Source organism: Lathyrus oleraceus, chromosome 5 (assembly GCF_024323335.1).
Source record: "Lathyrus oleraceus cultivar Zhongwan6 chromosome 5, CAAS_Psat_ZW6_1.0, whole genome shotgun sequence".
NCBI classification, from domain to species: Eukaryota; Viridiplantae; Streptophyta; class Magnoliopsida; order Fabales; family Fabaceae; genus Lathyrus; species Lathyrus oleraceus.
Window position 1 is genome coordinate 152,367,810 of NC_066583.1, and position 21,187 is coordinate 152,388,996.

A 21,187-nucleotide genomic window follows, 5' to 3' on the forward strand; every position below is an offset into this window, starting at 1 on the left:
AAACATAAGAGATGAAAGATGTTAGAAGAAAGAAAACAAACAAATATAACATTCATTGCAAATATAACTATACTAGGCTTGACTCTCTTGGTATATCGCCAACAAATATTACACATCATGCATGGGGAAGGTATTAGCGCCCCACACATTTTTTATACTCAATGGGAACCATTTAATCAACTTTACGAATATGAGTGTTAGCGTAATTTTATTTGATTTATTCTAAATATTAAAAATGTTTATGCGAGATGAAGAGGACTAAAAAAAGATTTTTTTTTTATTAGGGTGTTGTCACACCCCAAATTTTACCCCTAGATTTCATAATCATTTTCATCCTAGACATCATTCATGCATAGCTAACCTCAAGATCAAGATATGCCTGGTTTGCTTCATGTGTGAATTAAGGTTTCCCTCAAAGAGCTCAAAGGATTGATCAGTCAAAGTTTTGGATTAATCATAAATAAATCAAGTTCTAATACACTCAAGATATCTCTCTACATCAACGAATAAGGGTATTGTGGCCTAATCAGAAGTGCATCAAGCTTCACTTTCATCTGGTTCACTAATTAAGATTTCTCAACAACATTCAATTTCATCTGAGAATTTTGATCAAGACATGATCTCAAGCCTTGAGACATAACTCAACACACTAAAGTACATATTAGGGCTCATCCATGATGTTCAATTGGCTCAAGAGTTTGAATTCATTGAAGATCAAGAAATTCAAATTCATCTGATACACAATCAGTGCACTACAAAGTCAAACCTTTGACTTTTGAGATTTATGATAAAATATGAACTTCTCAAGTTAAATCTCATGAGTATATGCTTAATTGATGAATTTTATCAATAAAAATCAAGATAAATGAGATTACTTACAAAAAGGGCAATCTTGAAAACATTGAAAATTTCACTAAGTATCCAAATTTCATGTTCAAGTGCACTACTTTCTCAAGCCACAACTTCCAATCCGAGCAGCCATTTTCTTTTCTACAAAGCTAAAATGAAATATCTTGTTCCATACTTAAACTTTGTCCTATAGGGTTGATTCCGTAAAAGTGCAAGGATTTTGATTTATGAGGCTATAAAGTTGGTGTCTCAAGTTGAAACACTTCAAAAAATTTCAAGACAACTTTGATCCCTAAAGAGTAATAAACTTTAGAGTCAGTTTTCATCATGATCCACTTTGATTCAGAAAAAAACTCAAAACATGAAAGTTGTAGAGCATGTCTGGGGCTTTTTAAAAAGTACAAGTACATTTTTTCCCATGCATATGAGTTTCGAAAATAGGAAGTTGGGGTTCCAAACTTGAATTTCAAGTCATGTTCATGATGAATTTTTGGAGGAAACCCATTTCAAATGTAAAAATCTATTGATTGTAGGTCCTCTTGTGTATAAATCTATCCATAATCAGATGTTTATATGAATCTTAAGTGCATTACACAAGGAGTTGAGGTTTTGTCCATTGCATTATACCATTTATGAGTGAATTTACAAAAGGTTACATTACTACTTTGATACAGCAAGCTCTATGTCAACAACTCACTCTTTCACCCTTGAAACTTGTCCCTAAAGATCACAAATAATCTTAAGAGATCAGAAGCAACCTTGTAAAGGCTAGGGAAATATGACAAACTCCTTGAAACTCAACTATTCATGCAAACTTCTCATTCATTCTCAACCAAAACCATAACTTCACAACTTTTATTTCTAATCAGTTCCAATCCTCACTTTTTTCCTATAAATAGAGGGATCCCTTAAGCCTCAAAACACACAACAATAACACCTCAACACTTCATCAAACTCCCATTCCATTAAAATTTTCAAAAACATACTATTTTTTCAAGTTCTCTAACCAAACTTATTCTCCATGTGTACCTTCCAAACAAATACCACAAATTGTCTCTAGACACCATTTAGAGCTTGTTTAATCACTTGAACAAGTTATGTAACCTCTATTTTATCATTCACCATTTCACTTCTTAATTTTGCAAGAACATTTGTGTGAGATAATACAAGTTGTTTCTGGCCATTCTCATTGTTCAAACACTATCCTCAAGGACCAACAAGGCTGGTAGAATCTCTCTCTTATCTCTGTAGTAGCTAAGAAGAAGCATTGGACTTTCTCCAATAGGTAAGTGCACTTACACTTGAAACTCTTGTTCATGCATCATTATTGAATATTTATTGAAGTAAAAATGTAGTACATAGCGTGTTTGTTGTATGCTTGCTACTGTATGCATTATAACATGCTCATGCATTGAGATTTTATTGTTTGGAAATTAATAGTGCAGTTTTGATTTTTGCATTGGCACGCTTTGTACATTGAGTTTTAGGATGAGATAATGATACTATTAGATTCCTTGCGAAAAATGGATCATTTAGGTTCTTACAGTTTTTAATTTCATGGAAAATTGAGAGAGTTATGGTTGTTTGAAGTTTTGAGAAAAAATTAAAAGAAACATGCAAGAACACGAGGAAGAAGATGATGAATTGGTGTCATTTTCCAGTTTCTGGAATCGTTTTATTATATATATTAATATTTATAAAAGAGTTAATGGATGTATCACTGCTCCAGTGGTTAGAGTGTGTGTGTTAAGGCTTTAAGTGTGCAAGAGGTTTGCCTCAGACCCATTTTTATTCATTGTTTTTTTGCCTATTTATTTTTGTTATTTTTCATAACTTCAAAGACTCATAACTTGATGATCCCTAAGCCTTTTTGACCCACTCTTTTTGCTATGTATTCATAATTTTGTCTATTTTATGATGATGAAAAGAAATTCCAGAATTTATTTATTTTTCACATACGTATACTTGTCTAAAGTTGGTACCTTTTAAGGATTGTTTTAGGATTTCAAATGACCTTCTTTGGTTGATACTTTAATTTTTCTTGATCACCATGACTTATATGAATGTTGTGCATCATATATGAACTTTTTTTGATGTTGTTAATATGTGCCTCTTGGTTTTTACCTAATTTTTTACTTACTTTAATGTATGTTTACATGTTTATGTGCTTTGAACTTTTGTTAATATGCCATGAACTTTTGCGTGCTTATTTTTTCATTGATCCATGATTCACATGTCATTATTTCATGTCTTGTTGGACCTTTGTGTGCATGTGTTCACTTGTGTTTGTATTTGTTTATGTGTTTACAAATGCTTTAAACTTGTAATAACATGTCTTTGTATGACTTGTATGCTTACATGTTCAGACTTTTTGTATGATGTTGAACGTTTGATTGTGATCATATTAAATCTTAACATGCATGTCTTGAATACCTTAACCTGTTTTCACGATTAAGTTGATGTTATGTCTAAACCATGTATTACTTCATGCATATACATGTTCATTCATACTTATTATGACATCCATATACATGTTCATGTTTTGTTATGTCATTCATCTTTGTTTCTTCATGATGATATATCCATGTTATTCATATTCATGTTAACTTTATACATCTTTGATTGATGCTATTGTATCTTTGTTCATGTTCACATGTTGTACATATGTGTTTATATACCATGCTTGATATTGTTATGATCATGCTTCCATATATTTGTTGATGTCATGCTTGAACATCTTCTTCATTTGATTATCTTTGTGGATGTAATGTTTGAACATCTTCTTCATCCTTGTTTGTAATTGTTGATGTCATGCTTGAACATCTTATTTACCATTTTTTTATCTTTGTTGATGTCATGCTTGAACATCTTCTTTATCATGTGCTTATATTTGTTAATGTCATATATGAACATCTTCTTCATTTGCTTATCTTTGTGGATGTAATGTTTGAACATCTTATTCATATTTGTTTGTCCTTGTTGATGTCATGCTTGAACATCTTCTTTACCATTTATTTATCTTTGTTGATGTCATGATTGAACATCTTCTTCATGTGCTTATCTTTGTGGATGTCATGTTTGAACATCTTTTTCATCCTTGTTTGTCCTTGTTGATGTCATGCTTGAACATCTTCTTTACCATTTGTTTATCTTTGTTGATGTCATGCATGAACATCTTCTTTGTCATGTGCTTATGTTTTTTGATGTCATGCTTGAACATCTTCTTCATCTTGCTTATATTTTGTTTATCTTTTTGTCTAAATCCAAGGGAAAGACCTCTTTATTGACTTAATGTCATATGTAGTTTAGCGATCCCTAGTTTCCCTTTGACCTTGTTAGAGTTATTCTCACTTTCAACTTAGATTTAAGTAAGAGTTTGTAACTCTTGTAAGTATGTTTGTTATGAACACTTACTTCCCCCTTTGGAACCTTGATCACTACCAAGTGTTCTTTCACCCTTAGTTAGGTGAACTACAGTTGCTCACGTTCCATCCTTATAAGGATTCGTAGGCACATGACCGCAAAGTTTTGGCGAGCAAACTTAATAAAACCTTTAGGTCCTTCCCAATAAAACATTTCCAAATAATAGCAAACAAATAATAACATAACACAAATACTTTCAAAAGGTTCCTGTAGGATACTATAGATACTAAGGATGCTAATACCTTCCCTTAGTATAACCAACCCCCGAACTTTAGATCTCTTTGCATTGTTTCTACATTGCACAATTAGGGTTTTATTTGATCTTTTCCCCTTCCCTTGGTTTAATTAAAGTTCGGTGGTGAACATTTAATGTTTTTTTATTCAAGTTAATACAATAGCTTGATATATGATTCTCACCGCGACAGGTGTTTAACAAGATTATGAGTCTTGCTCCTACGTATCTTCAGGTGCGATGAGGAATTCAAAGCTATATAGTTCTTATAGAAAAAGTTTGTTGGTTGGTTGATTTTAGTGAATGATGTTTAGGTCGCATTTGCGTGGTTAAACATTGCTTGTTGCTCGTGCATGGGAGGTTGAACCGTTTGTTTACTTGTCACGTCGGAATGGATAAAACACCCTTTGTTTGTGAAAACGTTTGCATTATGCTGAGGCGAAAAAAAGTAGGTTTGATGAGTTGAAGTTTTTTTTAGACGAACGACGAGTATTTGAAAGGTAAGATATACAACATGTATCCAAATACTCGGGGACCACAGGGATATACATCCAATAGGTTTTTTTTTCATCCACAAAGAATGAACTAAATTCGGTTAAGTATCGTATTTTGAGTGGAAGACGCGTATTCAAAAGGTAAAATATATAACTCATATCTAAATACTCGGGGATCACATGGATATACTGAGAGATGTGGGATATTTTGTGAGTTGGTTATGTTGATCATGTGAGTGAGTGAAGATGGGGATTTTGTGAAGTTATGGGGCTGATTTTGTGGGATACTCCTATGCAAAACTGTGTGAGAGAAAAGGCATGAGGGAACGGTGAGTTTGTGAGATATTTTGGAATTGTATGTATGTATGTTAGGATTATGATGATGATGATGATGATGTAATGATAATTTTCAAAGTTTGCACGTGTAATTGGTTTACCTTGTATGGATGTATGAGCATGTATTTATATGATGAAATGTAAACATGAAATAAACTTTGTCATTTTTCTCTTTTAATTGATTTTATTTGATTTAGTGATGTAATAATAAGAATGTATGATAAATGAATGGAAAGGGATGAGATGATCATGATATTTTTTTAGAAACTTTGTCCTTTTCTTTTCTATTCCCCTTTTTTGTTGACTATTTGCAATTTAAACTTTAAATGATGCAAAAATGAATATGATGTTGTGTATGGAATAAATTTAAAATGAATGGATTTGATATTAATATATTTGAATAAAAGTGTGACTAGATTATTTTAGACTTAAATGAAACAAAAGTTGAATTTTAACTGAACTAATGCATGAATGATTGATCAATGATGCAAATTCCTTGATGGATGAATGTAATGACTTGGGGGAAAATTAGGGTATGACAATGTTGTATGATGGTTAGGGCTTTCCCAGGGTGGATAGAAGCCATGTATGGTGATTTTTTACGATGGCTTTAGGAGTTATGCTCACCTAGGTGAGAGGCTTTATGGATGATGATATGCTTAGGTATAAGTTGATAAGGGATGTGATCGGTATGTTATGATCAATGGTTATGCCTTTGGAGTGTAATGATTTGTATGGCTTAAGATTTGTCCATTTCTCCTACAGGGAAAATGTATTTATAGAGGAATCTAGGGCCTAGGATTATCTTAGGAAGTGTCACCGTCCACTCAGTCAGTGGTGAGCCGTTGAATCCCTATTTCTCAGGAAGTCGTGGGTGAGTTATTGGATCTGATTTTTCTCTACCCCATAAATGTATTTTCCCCATGTTTCTCACGACCGAGCGAGATGAAGCTCATGGGGGCGAGGTGATACCTCCCTTTGGGCGACGTGTTATTGTTGCCTCTCCTGGAAGGTCCTGTAGCCATTGCCCTAGAAGAGTCCCCATACAAATATAACACACATATAATAACGAAGTTAATTAAGATAAACAAGTACTACTTTAATTCACTGATACAATTTAGATTAATTCAATAATATACATTAATCATATTTTACCACGTGTTTTTGACCTAATCATTTGCTTTTCCAAATTAATCAAATGTCTTTCAAGTATCAAGTATAAAAAAAACTAGGGGTGATTGGTGTGTGGTGGGGCATTTCAATGCTATTACAAAAAAGGGGGATAAGAGGAGTGAATGTTGTTGTTAATAGATCTGAGATGGCATATTTTAATTTGTATAGGCTATGGGGTTGTTCGATGCTCCTACTGTCGGGGGGAAGTTTACCTGGTTTAGGTCGGATGGCTCAGCCATGAGTAGACTTGATAGATTCTTAATGTCAGAAGGCTTGATCCGAGTTTGGAACATTGCTAATAAATTTATTGGTAATCGAGATTTTTCAGACCATTACCCGATTTGGGTAAAAGGAAACATTGTTAATTGGGGGGTTAAGCCCTTCAAGTTTTTCAACTATTGGCTGCAACATGAGGGATTTATGCCTTTCATCCTTAAGTCTTGGAATTCCATGAATATTCTGGGGTCTTCAGGCTTCATTTTAAAGGAGAAGTTGAAATGTATGAAAAGTTTATTAAAAATTTGGAATTAAGAAACCTTTGGAATTCTTGATTTGGAGCTTGATAGTGTTGTGGATTCTCTTAAGAATCTTGACTCTTTGGCTAGCTCAAATGCTTATAGTAGTTCTTTAAGTGAAGCAACGAAGGGGGTTGTATCCAAAGTATGGTAAACCAAGAGTATTAAGGAGAGTATCCTTCATCAAAAATCAAGAGATAAATGGATTAGATAAGGGATGCTAACTCTCGATTATTTCATAAATGTATGAAGCAAAGGTTTAGAAAAATAACATTTCGATGCTGAAAACATCTTTAGGTTAGAATGAGAGCGTGAATGAAATAAGGAGAAATTCAACATCATTTTGAATTCGTTTTCATTGGACCTGTTCTTAGGAGGCCCTTACTTGAAGGTTTGGATTTTAAGAAATTATGTGTGTGTGTGTGTGTGTGTGTGTGTGTGTGTGTGTGTGTGTGTGTGTGTGTGTGTGTGTGAGAGAGAGAGAGAGAGAGAGAGAGAGAGAGAGAGAGAGAGGTTGTTTCTTCAAGAACCTTTTAGTGAATATGATGTCAAGGAGCTTATTTGGAATTCGGATACTAATGTCATCCCAGGTCCGGACGTATTTGGCTTCAGTTTTTTCAAATGTTATTGGGAGATTATTAAAGTTGATGTCCTTGGATTCACCAATCATTTCCGTTTGAAAGATGTTCTCCCCAAAGCAGTAACTTTTTCTTTTCTTGCTTTGATTCCTAAGCACTCCAATCCTACAAATATGATTGATAAGAAGTCTTTATAAGATCTTATCCAAACTACTAGCGGCTAGACTCAAGAAGGTGGTGATTGGCTTAGTTTCTCATTGTCAGTCTACTTTTATTTCTCAAAGGCATATTCAAGATGGAGTGTTGGTGGTCAATGAGATTATGGATTATGCCAAGAGATTCAAAAATAACTATTTAGTAGTAAAGATTGATTTTAAACAAGCTTATGATTGTTTATCTTGGAAATTACTTAAGGCATATTTTGAAGACTATGAACTTTGGTAAAAAAAATGGATGAATTGGATGGAGACCTTGGTTTTCGGAAACTCTCTATCCATTTTGGTTAATGGTAGTCCCAATTTTGAGTTTAAAGTGAGTCATGGGTTTAGACAAGGTGATCTTATTTAATCCTTCTTATCCATCCTTGCAACAAAAGGTCTTGCAGGTATGATGAGAAGTGTTGTGTTATCAGGTGACAACAAAGGTTTTTCCTTGAACAAGACTATTCAATTTGATATCCTTGAATTTGCTGATGATACCATCATGTTGTGAAATGGTCATTGGAACAATCTTTGGAGTATTAAAGGAATCTTAGAGGATTTGAAGTTGTTTCAGGGCTTAGCGTGAACTTCTCAGAAATAAGAATTTATGGCACCGATTTAAAAGCTGATTTTCTTCATGTTGCTGCAACTTTTCTGGCTTGTGATGCAGGCAGTTTACCCTTCAAATTTATTGGAGTGGTTGTGGGATCCAGTCCTAGAAGGCTTGATTATTGGAATCATTTATTATCCAAGCTTAGAAAGAGACTTTCGATGTGGAAAGGGAAATTCATTTTGTTTGGAAGGAGAGTTATGTTGCTCAATTCTGTTTTGGAAAATCTTCCTATCTATCAATTATCTTTTTTGAAAGTTTCCAAGAGCATCATCAAAGAAATCATCAGAATTCAAATAGAGTTCCTTTGGGGAGGTATTGAAGGTAAGTAAAATGTGTTGGATTAGTTGGTCAAAAATTTGTAGAAGAAAAGCGAATTGGGGTCTTGGAGTTAAACACTGTGGAATTTTTAATCTGGATTTACTTAGAAAATGATTATGAAGGATTCTCGAAGGCCCAAATTATGTTTGGATTGATTTTATGAGATTTAGATATGGTGACGTAAAAGGGAAGATTCTCAATCATTATTTTCCCCATGGGTAAGAAAGAATCAATTTGGTGGAAGTATTTACTCATTGTTTGCTTCAATCATCAACATGAAGGTAATTGGTTTTCTAAGGCTATTAGATGCAAACTTTGTAATGGAAAGGAGTTATCCTTCTAGAACTCCACTTGGCTAGGTACGGTTCCTTTTTGCAGTTTATTTCAGGAAGCCTTCAAGAATTCTGTTACTCCTTAGAAACTGTAAGGTTGCTATAGATATTTGGCCGGGGAGTGTTGTCGATCAACCAAAATTTGAAGTGCGTTTTTTGTGATTCTAGTATTGAAGATGATTCACATCTCTTCTTAAACTGTAAGGTTGCTATAGATATTTAGTCTAAAGTGTTTACATGGATTAGAATTAGAATCGTAGCGGAGAAGAATTCGATCTAAAAGCACTTTGCTCTCTTTGTGATTATTTCAAATCCAAATTTCATGTGAATCTTTTTTGTTTTTTCTAGTCTTCTGTTTGTTGGAACATTTAGATTTGTAGGAATAAGGTGATTTTTTAGGGAGACGAGTTGGAGGATTGAGACATCTTTTTCAGAACTCAGAAGAAACATTTTCCGTAGTGGTTTTATGTTTTTTTATTGAGGTTCCAAACAGATCGAGTGGCAAGATTGGAAGTTGAATATTAGTAGTTGTGTTTTATTCTTTTTAGTTGTTGGGTGTGTTTCTCTATTGCTTCTTCTTTTATTTTATTTTTATCGGCGTGATATTGATTTATCTTATTTGTATTAAGGGTTTAGCACCCTTATACTTCTTTTAATATAATTTGTTCTCAAATTATATTGCATGTTACTGAATCAAAAATACCGAAATTTTGCAGGTTTTAGTTTGGATCTTTATTCAGAATAGTCCCACATCGTTTTAGGTGATGAAAATTTTGGTGTTTATATAGACTAAATAAATAGAGCAATTGAAATAACTGTGGGATGAGGTGGAGAGACTTCGCACTTAACTGTGCATTTGGCCCAAAATTACTACTTTAGAAATTGTCTTAAATAATGTTAAAAATATATTTATAAAAAAGATTATTAATTAAAAAACCTATTCTAATAATTATTTAAATTAAAGATATTTTTTAATAATAAAATTAAATATTGTAAAATAAAATATTCATTAAATATGACATGATGTAGAACATATTTGCCATGTTACTAATGAGACTCTTAAATGAAGAGGGGTTATGAAAATTACAAGAAAAGTAAATTTTAGAGAAAAAAAACTGATTTTTAAAATCGGAGAGATAATTTAGATTTGAAAGATATAAAAAAGAGAAGTTGTAAGAGGGAAAAAAATAATGGAAATAAAGAAAATAAGAAAAAGGAAAAATAACAAAAACATAAAATATTAGATTCCTCTTAAAATATATTTCTAATTATTTGAGTGAGGGATAAAAATATAATTATCTATATAATTAACAATCTTAAATTAGTAGTTGTTAAATAAGGAGAATTTTTTGGTTGTGAAATTGAAAATCAAAAGAATCCAAATACACAATAAAGGGACAAACATAGCAAGACAAATTTTGATGTTGTTATAATACAGTGTCGAATTGGATTTTTTTTAATATTCTCTCAACTCTAAAACATCATTATCAACTCCTATTTTAAGAGAAGAAAAACAGGGTTTAAAAGTTCATATTTTTATGGTAAAATACACTCTTAAGCACAACAAAACGCATTAGGAGCTACGTTGAAGCTTCCTCATCAACTTTATATGTATAACATTTATAATTCATTCAAAACATTTGTTAGAATTATGAATAGTTAAGTTGATTAGTGTTAGGGATGAGTTGTTGTCATGGATAAATATTATATTCTAAATTGATTCTTGTAATTAATATTTCATTATTCATGTATGATTTATTTTTATTTGCATTTAATGCTTTTACTTTCTGGTCAACTATAAACTGATTTTCAATTATCTATTAGAAAGAAATTTCAACGGATAATACTCGATAAAAATATTCTTAGAATTAATTATCACCAAATTCTAAGAATATCTATCCCCTTGAAACTAAAACATTCTTGATTATTAAATATTTAGTTTTATTTGTAATTCACTAATGGTCAGGTCATACGATATTAATTTAAGACTAAAGGTTTGTTCATTATTATCAAAGATAGGCAATCTAGGAAACCACTAATGATACTCAATAGTAAGTATCAACAACAAAGTCAATTTAGGATACAAATGGGAGGCATGATGAGACTCAACCCTAATATATTTTATCATATTAATTTCTAAATAAATTGAATTTACTCTGAGTTTAAATTCTATAAACCAACCCAATTCAAACTCCTCATAATTTTTTGTTCAACTAAAACTTAATGAAAAACTCAATAATTATACACACTCTTTAAGTTTGACCCTCAGAACTTCTAGATTTTACTATTTTCATGATTTAGCATAGTTTCTATACTGCAATTAATTTTTTAACCCTAAACTTTGCTTGTTAGCTTATCGTCAGGCAACTTTTAAATTATTTTTTTATCTACCAAATTTAGTAAAATTTGTATTATTTGTTCCATAATTTATTACTCTTTTCCTAATATTCTCTTGTTGATACTTCGAGTTTCGCAGATTTACTGAGTTAGATAGATCTTTCATATTTCCATTTTATGATACTATCTCGGTTGCAATCTCTCTACACATTTTCACAAATTCTCTCACGTGTTAATGATACACTTAAATTTCTCGATATACAGTACTTTACCATTGGTTTAAATAAATTATATATAGACATCAATATGCAATGAAAAATACACTTTCAAAGATCATTGTAGGTAATAATGGGCTAGGATTCAAGTGAGATATTTTTAAAAGTAGGTTAAATCTTGGAGATAGTTAGATTATTTTCATTGAGTATAAAAATTGGACACCTTTTAGAGAAGAATATATTGCATGCCCCTACAATTATACTACTACTACCCCTACAAACAACATTTTAAACATTAAAGTTACAATCTAATTAGGTAGGAAAAATGAGTTTTAGTGATAAAACATAGGCTATTTGTTTCAACTTTTTTTTTAAAACGATTTTATAATTACATTATTTGTTTAAAAAGTTTTACAAAAATTTTCTCTTCATGCAGAATTCATAGGCGTGATGAAGGCAATTAAAATAGCCTATGATAATAATTTGAGACATCTTTGGGTAGAAACTACTTCCAAGCTAGTCATCCGAGCTCTCAACAATACTAACATAATTCGTTGGTAGATAGAGAATAGTTGATAGATAGAGAATGTACATAGAATTAATAGCAATAGCATGTGTTTTATTATATCACATATTTTAAGGGAAGAAAATCATTGTGTAGACAAATTAGCTTCATTATACATGTTCATTCAAAGTTTTGTTTGGTGAAATGAAGTTTACGTATCTATTTTTGATGATATAGTTTGTAATATATTTGATGATATAGTTTGTAATATACTAAGGGCTTGTTCGAATCTCTTTCAATTTTAATTTTTAAAATTTATTTTACAAATCTATTTTGCAAATTTGTTTTTGAGAAAAAAAATAAAAAGAATTCATTTGGTAATTCAATTTTTGAAAACTGTTTTAAAAATTAAAAAGTAAAAAAATATATTTGGTAGTATAATTCGTAAAAACTATTTTTTTTTTGAAATAGAACAATATAGCTTGTTTGATAAACTATATTTTAAAAATCTGTTTTACTAAATAAAAATAATTGTGATATATTTTTTGAAAATATAAAAATTCAGCTAATATACATTTAAGTTCATTAAAATATTTTTAATAATTAATGATAAAATATACAATTCATCTAATGTATAGAATTATATTTGAGTGTTTGTTTGAATATATATATACAAATTCACTTAATGTATAAAAATATACCATTCACTTAATGAGGATTAATTAGAGATAATTAGAGAGAGAATAATTAAAACACTGAATTTTAAAATTGTTTTTAGAAATAATTTTGAAAAATAAATGTATCAAACAAGTTTTTTGTTTTTCAATTTTTAAAAATTATAAAACTGTTTTTTAAAACCGTTTCAAACAATCCCTAAATCTTTCATATTTTTTGTTTTTGTCAGCTTCGATGGTTTTGGTCATTGACAAACCCCCTCCTTTTTATATCTTTTTTACCTTATTTAATATTCGTAGTTGTTTAAAAAAAATTAAAAGTTACTCAATTTTTTGACCTTACACTCTAACAAATGCAGCTCCTACCCCCTACAATTTTTCAATAATTTATCAAAATATTTAAACTTGTCCTTCTCATTAATTATATTTTTAAATTTTATAACTTTATAAAAATATATATATTTACTCTCAAAATTTCTGAAAATTACCATAGTATGATACATGTAAAAAATGTGATAGATATTTTTTTTTTTAAATTAAAGCTAAAAATGCCATATATTTGAGATAAGGGGATAAATATAGTGAAAATATTTTTATTGAAATTTTAGATTGAATATGCTTTGTTTTACTAAATGATATAAAATGTGGTAGTTGTTATGGCAATTTTTTTTTATTAAATATGATATACTTGGCATAAATGAGAAATGTGGTGTACCGTCGGTATATCATTGCCATTATCGGTGGTGCATCATGGGCAAATCTCCCTTCCAAAGGAACGGTCAAAAGAAAAATTATCGATATGATGGTCGTTTACAAAAACGAAGTTGGTTCATCATCCACGATCTCTGACTGACCTATATTAGGACTTCGGGACTCTGAGAAGGTTGAGGGACATTTTCAATGAAATGTTTCTCTTGTTAATCACGGTCGCCATAGGACAGCTCGATATCTCTCGGATTATGATTGACGAAGGAATTTTGTGTGATATCCTCTATTTGTTGTTGTTTGAAAAAAAAATAGGCCTAGATAGAGGAAGCTTAATACCATACGAAGACATATATCTGCAAGCATTTAACAAGACGACCACTCGTCCTTGGGGATATGTGAAGATGATAGTATATGTAGGAGAGGAAAGAGACCTTTGATCGATCAACACTTAGATTTTGGTCATCCCATACATAAGCCTCTACAGCTGCATTTTGGGTAGGCTCTTCATAGCAGTAATGGTGACATCGTAGCATCGCACGTGCACTTGAAGCTTAAATATCACAACCTTAATGGAAAACCAGTCTTTTTATGCGCCGATATCGAAGGGGCCAAAAAGATACATCATGCACTCCAAAGGAACCAAGGTGAAGGGATAGACATGGAAATTAATGTGGTATCCCTCACCTATTAGCCTCAAAGTATGAGCCTCTGCATACCCAGACGTGGCTAAGAAAATGTGTATGTGTGTGTATGTCTATGTGCGTGTGCATGTGTGTGAGTGTGTGCGTGTGTCTGTGTATGTATGTGTGTGTGTGTGTGTGCGTGCGTGTGTGTGTGTATATGTGTGTGTGTGTGTGTGTGTGTGTATGTCTGTGTGTGTGTGTGTGTGTGTGTGTGTGTGTGTGTGTGTCTATGTATATATGCATGTGTGTGTATGTATGTGTGTATGTGTGTGTCTATGTGTGACTGAACGTGTGCGTGTGTTGGTGTCTGTATGTGTGTGTGTATATGTATATGTGTGTGTGTGTGTGTGTATGTGTGCGTGTGTATGTGTGTATGTGTGTGTGTGTGCGTGTGTGTGCATGTATGTGTGTGTGTGTGTGTCTGTGCGTGCGTGCGTGTGTATATGTATATGTGTGTGTGTGTGTGTGTGTATTTGTGTGTCTGTGTGTGTGTCTGTGTGTCTATGTGTATATGCATGTGTGTGTATGTATGTGTGTGTGAACGTGTGCGTGTGTTGGTGTTTGTGTGTGTGTGTGTACATATGTGTGTGTGTACGTGTGCGTGTGTATATGTGTATGTGTGTGTGTGTGTCTGCATGTGCGTGTGTGTTTGTGTGCATGTGTGTGTGTGTGTGTCTTTGTGTCCGCATGTGTGTGTGTGTGTGTTTGTGTGTGTGTTTGTGTATGTGTGTGTGTGATTTCCATAGTATAAATTCAAGACCAGATGAGTTTTCACACTTCCTCTCTTACACAATTTCATTATGAATGAAATTATAAAAGGTATGAAACATTTGTTTCTTTGTTATTATATACAGTAACGAAGAAACTGGGTATAACTGATGCAGTTGATGTCTAAGATAGAGATTTCAGGAAAGTTGTCGGAGATACTTCATAAGTTTGACAACAACAATTAATTCCTCAGGGGTGCTTCAGAGACGCTTTGTACGTACGACTATAACAATCAATACCTCAAAGTGTTGAGCATGCATAAAGATTTCAGGGGAGTTGTTTAAGACGCTTTGTACGTCCGGATACAACAACTGATTCCCCCAGGGTTGCTGTCAGAGACACTTTGTACGTTCGACTACAACAATCAATACCCCACAACACTGAGCTTGCTTAAAGATTTCAACAAGTAATACCCGATAAAAATATTTTTGCTAGTTATCACCTAATTCTAGGGATAACACTTTGATAAATTGCAATTAACTTTTTAATCATAAAGTTTACTTGTTGTTTATCCTCAACTAATTTTCACCTGTCAAATGTAATAAAGTCTGCATTATTTATTTCATAATTCATTTAATTTTTTTTTAATATTCTCTTGTTGATACTTGGAGTTTTGTAGTTTTGTCGAGTTAGATAAGATCTTCCATGTTTCTACATGATAATACTATCTCAGCTACAATCTCTCTCTCTGCACATTCTCACAAATTCTCTCACGCATGTGTTTATGATTTATACACATAAATTTCTCGATATGCATTATTTTATCATAGGTATAAATAAATTATATATAAACATCAATATACAATGCAAGATACACTTTCAAAGATCTTTATAGGTAATACTGGAATAAGATTCAAGTGAGAGATATTTTTAAAAAGTAGGTTAAATCTTGAAGTTAGTTTGATTATTTTCATTGAGTAGGAAAATTGGACACCGTTTGTAGAAGAATCATATTACACACCCCTACAATTATACTACTACTACCCCTACAAACACCATTAAAAAACATTAAAGTCACAATATGATTAGGTAGGAAAAATGAGTTTTAGTGATAAAATATAGGCTATTTGTTTCAGCTTTATTTTAAAACGATGTTTATAATTACATTATTTGTTTAAAAAAATTTACAAAGAATTTTCTTTTTAAAAGTTTCAAATGAAAAATTGATTTAAATAAGTTTTTATAAAATATTATTTTATGTATTTCATCATTTTTATATAATATTTTATATCAAAATTTTAAAAAATCACTTAAATTTAAAACTATTTTGAATAGCTTTTCATTAAAGAGAAATTTAGATATATCTTTTTTTTTTATAATTCTCGATGAATTCTTGGTGATGGTAGTTTGATCAATTTCTAGACTAATTCCTGGTGTGACATCCCTTTGGTGGATCATCTTCATATTCCCATCAATGCACATGAAAGACTTTAGTCAAAAGGGAAAGACTTCATATACAACTTCCCTTGGAGTTCATGGCTGAGCTGCATGTGGATGAATATTTAGGGATCATTTAGTCAATATGATTGGTTGTTTTGCAAACAATTTTGGTGGAAATTTTTTTCTTCATGCAAAATTCATAGGCGTGAGGAAGACAATTGAAATAACCTACGATAATAATTTGAGTTATCTCTTAGTAGAAACTGCTTCCAAGTTGGTCACCCTAGCTCTCAACAACATTAACATAGTTCGTTGGTAGATAGAGAATAGATGGTTAAAATGTACCATAGAACTAATAGCAACGTGTTTTATTATATCTCATATTTTTAGGGAAGAAAATCATTGTGTAGACAAATTAGCTTCATTATACATGTTCATTCAAAGTTTTGTTTGGTGAAATGAAGTTTACGAATCTATTTTTGATGATATAATTCGTAATATACTAAATCTTCCATATTTTTCCGTTTTTGACAGCTCCGAGGGTTTTGGTCATTGACAAGCCCCCCTCCTTTTTATACCTTTTTACCTTATTTAATATATTCATAGTTGGTTAAAAAAATTAATGTTACTCAATTTTTTGACCTTACACTCTAACAAGTGCATCTCCTACCCCCTACAACTTTTCAATAATTTACTAAAATATTTAAACTTGCCATTCTCATTAATTATATTTTTAAATTTTATAACTTTATAAAAAATATATATTTCTTCCAAAAACCTCTAAAAAATTACCAAAGTATGATACATGTAAAAAAATATGATAGATATTTTTTTTAAAAAAATTAAAGCTAAAAATGTTATATATTTGAGGTAAGGATAAATGTAGTGAAAATATTTTTATTCAAATTTTAGATTAGATATACAACTTGGTTTGCTAAATGATATAAAATATTGTAGATGTCATGGCAATTTTTTTTAAAATATGATAGACTTGACATAAATGAGAAATGTGGTGTACCGCTGCCATTACCGGTGGTGCACCCTAGGCAAAACTCCCTTCCAAAAGAATAGTCAAAAGGAACACTATCGATATGATGGTCGTCTATAAAAAGGAAGTTGGTTCATCATCCAAGATCTCTGATTGACCTATGCTAGGATTTCAGGACTCTGAGAAGGTTGGGGGATATTTTCAATGAAATGTTTCCCATATTAATCACAGTCGCCATAGGACAGCTCGATATCTCTCGGATTATGATTGACAGAGGAATTTTGTGTGATATCTGTAAGACCCAAATTTTGACCATAAGATCCCTCATGCTATCTCATCATATGCATTAACATTGGGATCATATCTGGGCATCCTCCTTATCCCTCTTTCATTGGGTTGTTTTGGAGAGATCACCAAGTACCATGTGATTGTATCATACTTGTATATTATTATTTTACTAACCAAAATACCAAAAAAATATGTCTTTGTGTTTGCCTAACTCTCTTGTAGGTAGGGCATGATCACCACTGATCTATCAAGTTCACATATAGGGTTTAAGACCCTCATGTCTAAGAGCACAACCAAGGAATGATCCAAACTGGATCTAAGCATTATATATGAGTCCTAATTATCTCTACATGTTATTTTGATCAAGCATTCTTCAAGAGTGTGAAGTTGGCTTCCCTTGGAAACCCTGGTTTGTCTAGGTATCTTGAGTAACCTCTTCAACAAGCTTCCTCACCAATTGATCAAATTTCTTAAGGGACACTTCAAAATTCATCATCTTATGCATATATTATATACCATGGGCCTAAAAAGTCAATATAATTTCAAGTTAGCAAGTTGGTTGATGGTGGTTGGCCAGATGAATTCATTTGATCAAAACTGGGTCCCCTAGATGCTATCTCCACAATTTTCATCATATGAAAATGACTCCAAAAGAAAAGTTACTCTAAATGACATTCCAAACAACTTTCATGTTGATTTATAGAGCTAATTTTGTTTGGAAATTCATTTTCTATGTTGAAACATTATAGGTCATTTTGTTTAAACCCTAATTTGAAAGTCAACTTCCCAAGGCCATAACTTGCTCAATTTTAATGAGATGAAAGATTTCCAAGTTGCATAATCAAATTCAAGATTTCTACTTCAACTTTTATGTTTTTAGTTAGGATAAATCAACTTTTATGAGCATGTGATATGAGGATACATTATAGGCCATTTTGGACCAATACCATTGAACAAGTGATTTTCCTCAACTTCAAAAATACATAACTCACTTATTATAAATCCAAATGATGTCAAATTGGTGACTATTTTGAATTTATTTGAAATATATACAACTTTGATGAAGACACATTTCTCATTTGGATCTCAAATAAAAAGTTAAGCAGGGTGGAATAATGAAGTATATGACTTGACACTTAGAAAAAATTTTAACATGTTGAAATTTCAAAATTTCTACCTCAAAATTCATCACGATACAAGTTCTAAATGGAAAAGTGTTCAACATAAGAGTTGTTCCTCTTGATCTAAGATTTCCAAAGAGTCCTAATTCATTCATTTTGGATAAAGTTTGAGGGGTTTGTGCATGGTGTAAACATAGTTGTATCAGTTGGCAAGATTCAAGCTTCAAATGATCCTTTAACTTTGCCTTGTCATTCAAGCTTCATTCAGACCTCAGCATAGTTGGTTTTGGACTTAATTTAGTTGCTTCATGGGCCTGTACATGCCCATGAAAGCATGAACATGGCATTGTTAAATTTGGACAAAATTTCAAGTGTGCAAATAACATTCCATTTTGCTATAAATAGAGACCCTCTGTGCTCATTTCAAAGGATCCTTGCACGCTAGCCTAGCTTCCACACTTCAAACCCTCACATTTGAAAGGAAAACCTGATAATTTTCATTTGAAAATTGAGTTTGAATCTCACTGTTTAGAGATTCAAAAACTTCATGATCCAAAGCTTTGTACCAATCCTAAGCCACTTCTGCAAGCTACCTAGGCAAGATCAAACACGAATTGAAGCAAGAGAGATCAAGTTCTGCACAGCATTGAAGGTATTTCCAGATTTTTTCTTCTCTTCGATTCTCACTCAATTCTCATCAATTCTCTTGGATCTTTGGTTGTCTGAAGTCCTACCAATATAGGCAAGAAGATTGAGTTGCTTTGAGGTCAAATCGAAGCAACTCAATTGGCATACCTCAAAATTCAACTCCACATATCTCTCTATATATTTGGAGTTAGTTGAAATTGAGGTGATATTCGTGATCTACGTTATTTTATCTTTCAGATCATGTCCTCCTTTTTCATTTATGATGTGGTAATGAATGGACCAGTCCGGCCAAAGTCGCCTGAGAAGACGACTGGCGCTTTGCTCCGGCAATGATGTGGCACGGTCTAGAGCCATTAGATGAATTCAAAATGTTTTAATCACAAGCGTACATGTTGATTACCAAGTGTGTGGATGTTTGATTCAGGTGCGTCATGGAACACGCGCGCTCAACCACTTGATCTGCCATCTCAATTAATGAGGCAGATCAAGTGGTCCACGTTTTTTTGAATTTCTGATTTTAATTTTTATTCCTTTGATTTTCATTAATTCATATTAATTTTAATATTGATCCAAAAAATATGAGAGTTTCACCCAAAAAATTTAAATAAAATCCTCTTTCATATTCTGAATTAAATTATTTTTGGGATCATTATTAATATTTTTCATGATTTAATTGATTTTGTGATTTTTTTTAATTGTTTAAAAATACTTTTAAGTTTCCAAAAATTCTGAAATTTTTTCTCCAATGTCCTTTGACCTTGTTTGACCTATGAAAAATCTCATGGTCATTTCTTTGGTGTTTTGATGAGGTTTTAGGAAATTGACCAACCATATTTAATTTAATGTATTATTTTTTTAGAATTTTTAATTGAATAAATGCCAAATGATTGTGTAGAGCCATTTTGATTGACTTTGTAAGTTTGACTTGTGTTGTTGGGCCTTGGTAAAGGTTGATTTGACTTTGTTAGGTTAAGATCATTGGATTTAGGGGATTGATGGAATGTACATTCCATATCCCAAAATGAACGAATGATCTTAATTTGGTAAAATTCGTCCTTTGTCCAATTTGAGTTTGATCCATTTCCCCTCCCTCTTCATCTTATTCCCCTTCTTTATGCATTCATGTCATGGACCTATGATATCTCTATATCCTAAGGCTAGTTGATTACAAACTCAACATAAGTATGGATGAGATTAGCCCCCCCACTTTTGCTTATTCTTTTTGTGTGTGGTATGTTTCATGAGCATAGTTCATCATACTGTCTCTAACATGCATTAACACCAAAGTTCTATTGCCCGACCTCAAATAGTTGTGACTTCTACATAAGTCCAATTACGATTGCTTAACATAGCGCTAAATTTTGACACAAAAGACATAGAATTCTAGTTAGTGAGATTGTAAGTCTCCCCTTTTTCATCGTATTGTGTGAAAACTTGGCCTTTTTTCCTTCCTTTGGAAGATGCCTTGGTTCAAGGATTCATGCTTGTGATAAGTGGGTTGAGTGTTCTCCAAAGAATGGCTTAAAACAAAAGAAAAAGCAAAAGCAATACTAACTTCTAACTCATTAACAACTAACATTTAATTCCAAGTCATTTACTTTAATGCACTTCATTTTTAAGCCTTATTCATTTGCCATTATTCATACCATTCTAATTGTTTATGTTAATGACATTTTCACTTTATCCACTTGGACCATATTTTGTGATATATTCTGATTGTGAATTTTGTGCTTGCTTGTGTGGTCTTTGACCATTAATGTACATAATAAGAACAAAAACCCTAAAAAAAACATCTTGTATGGACTGTTG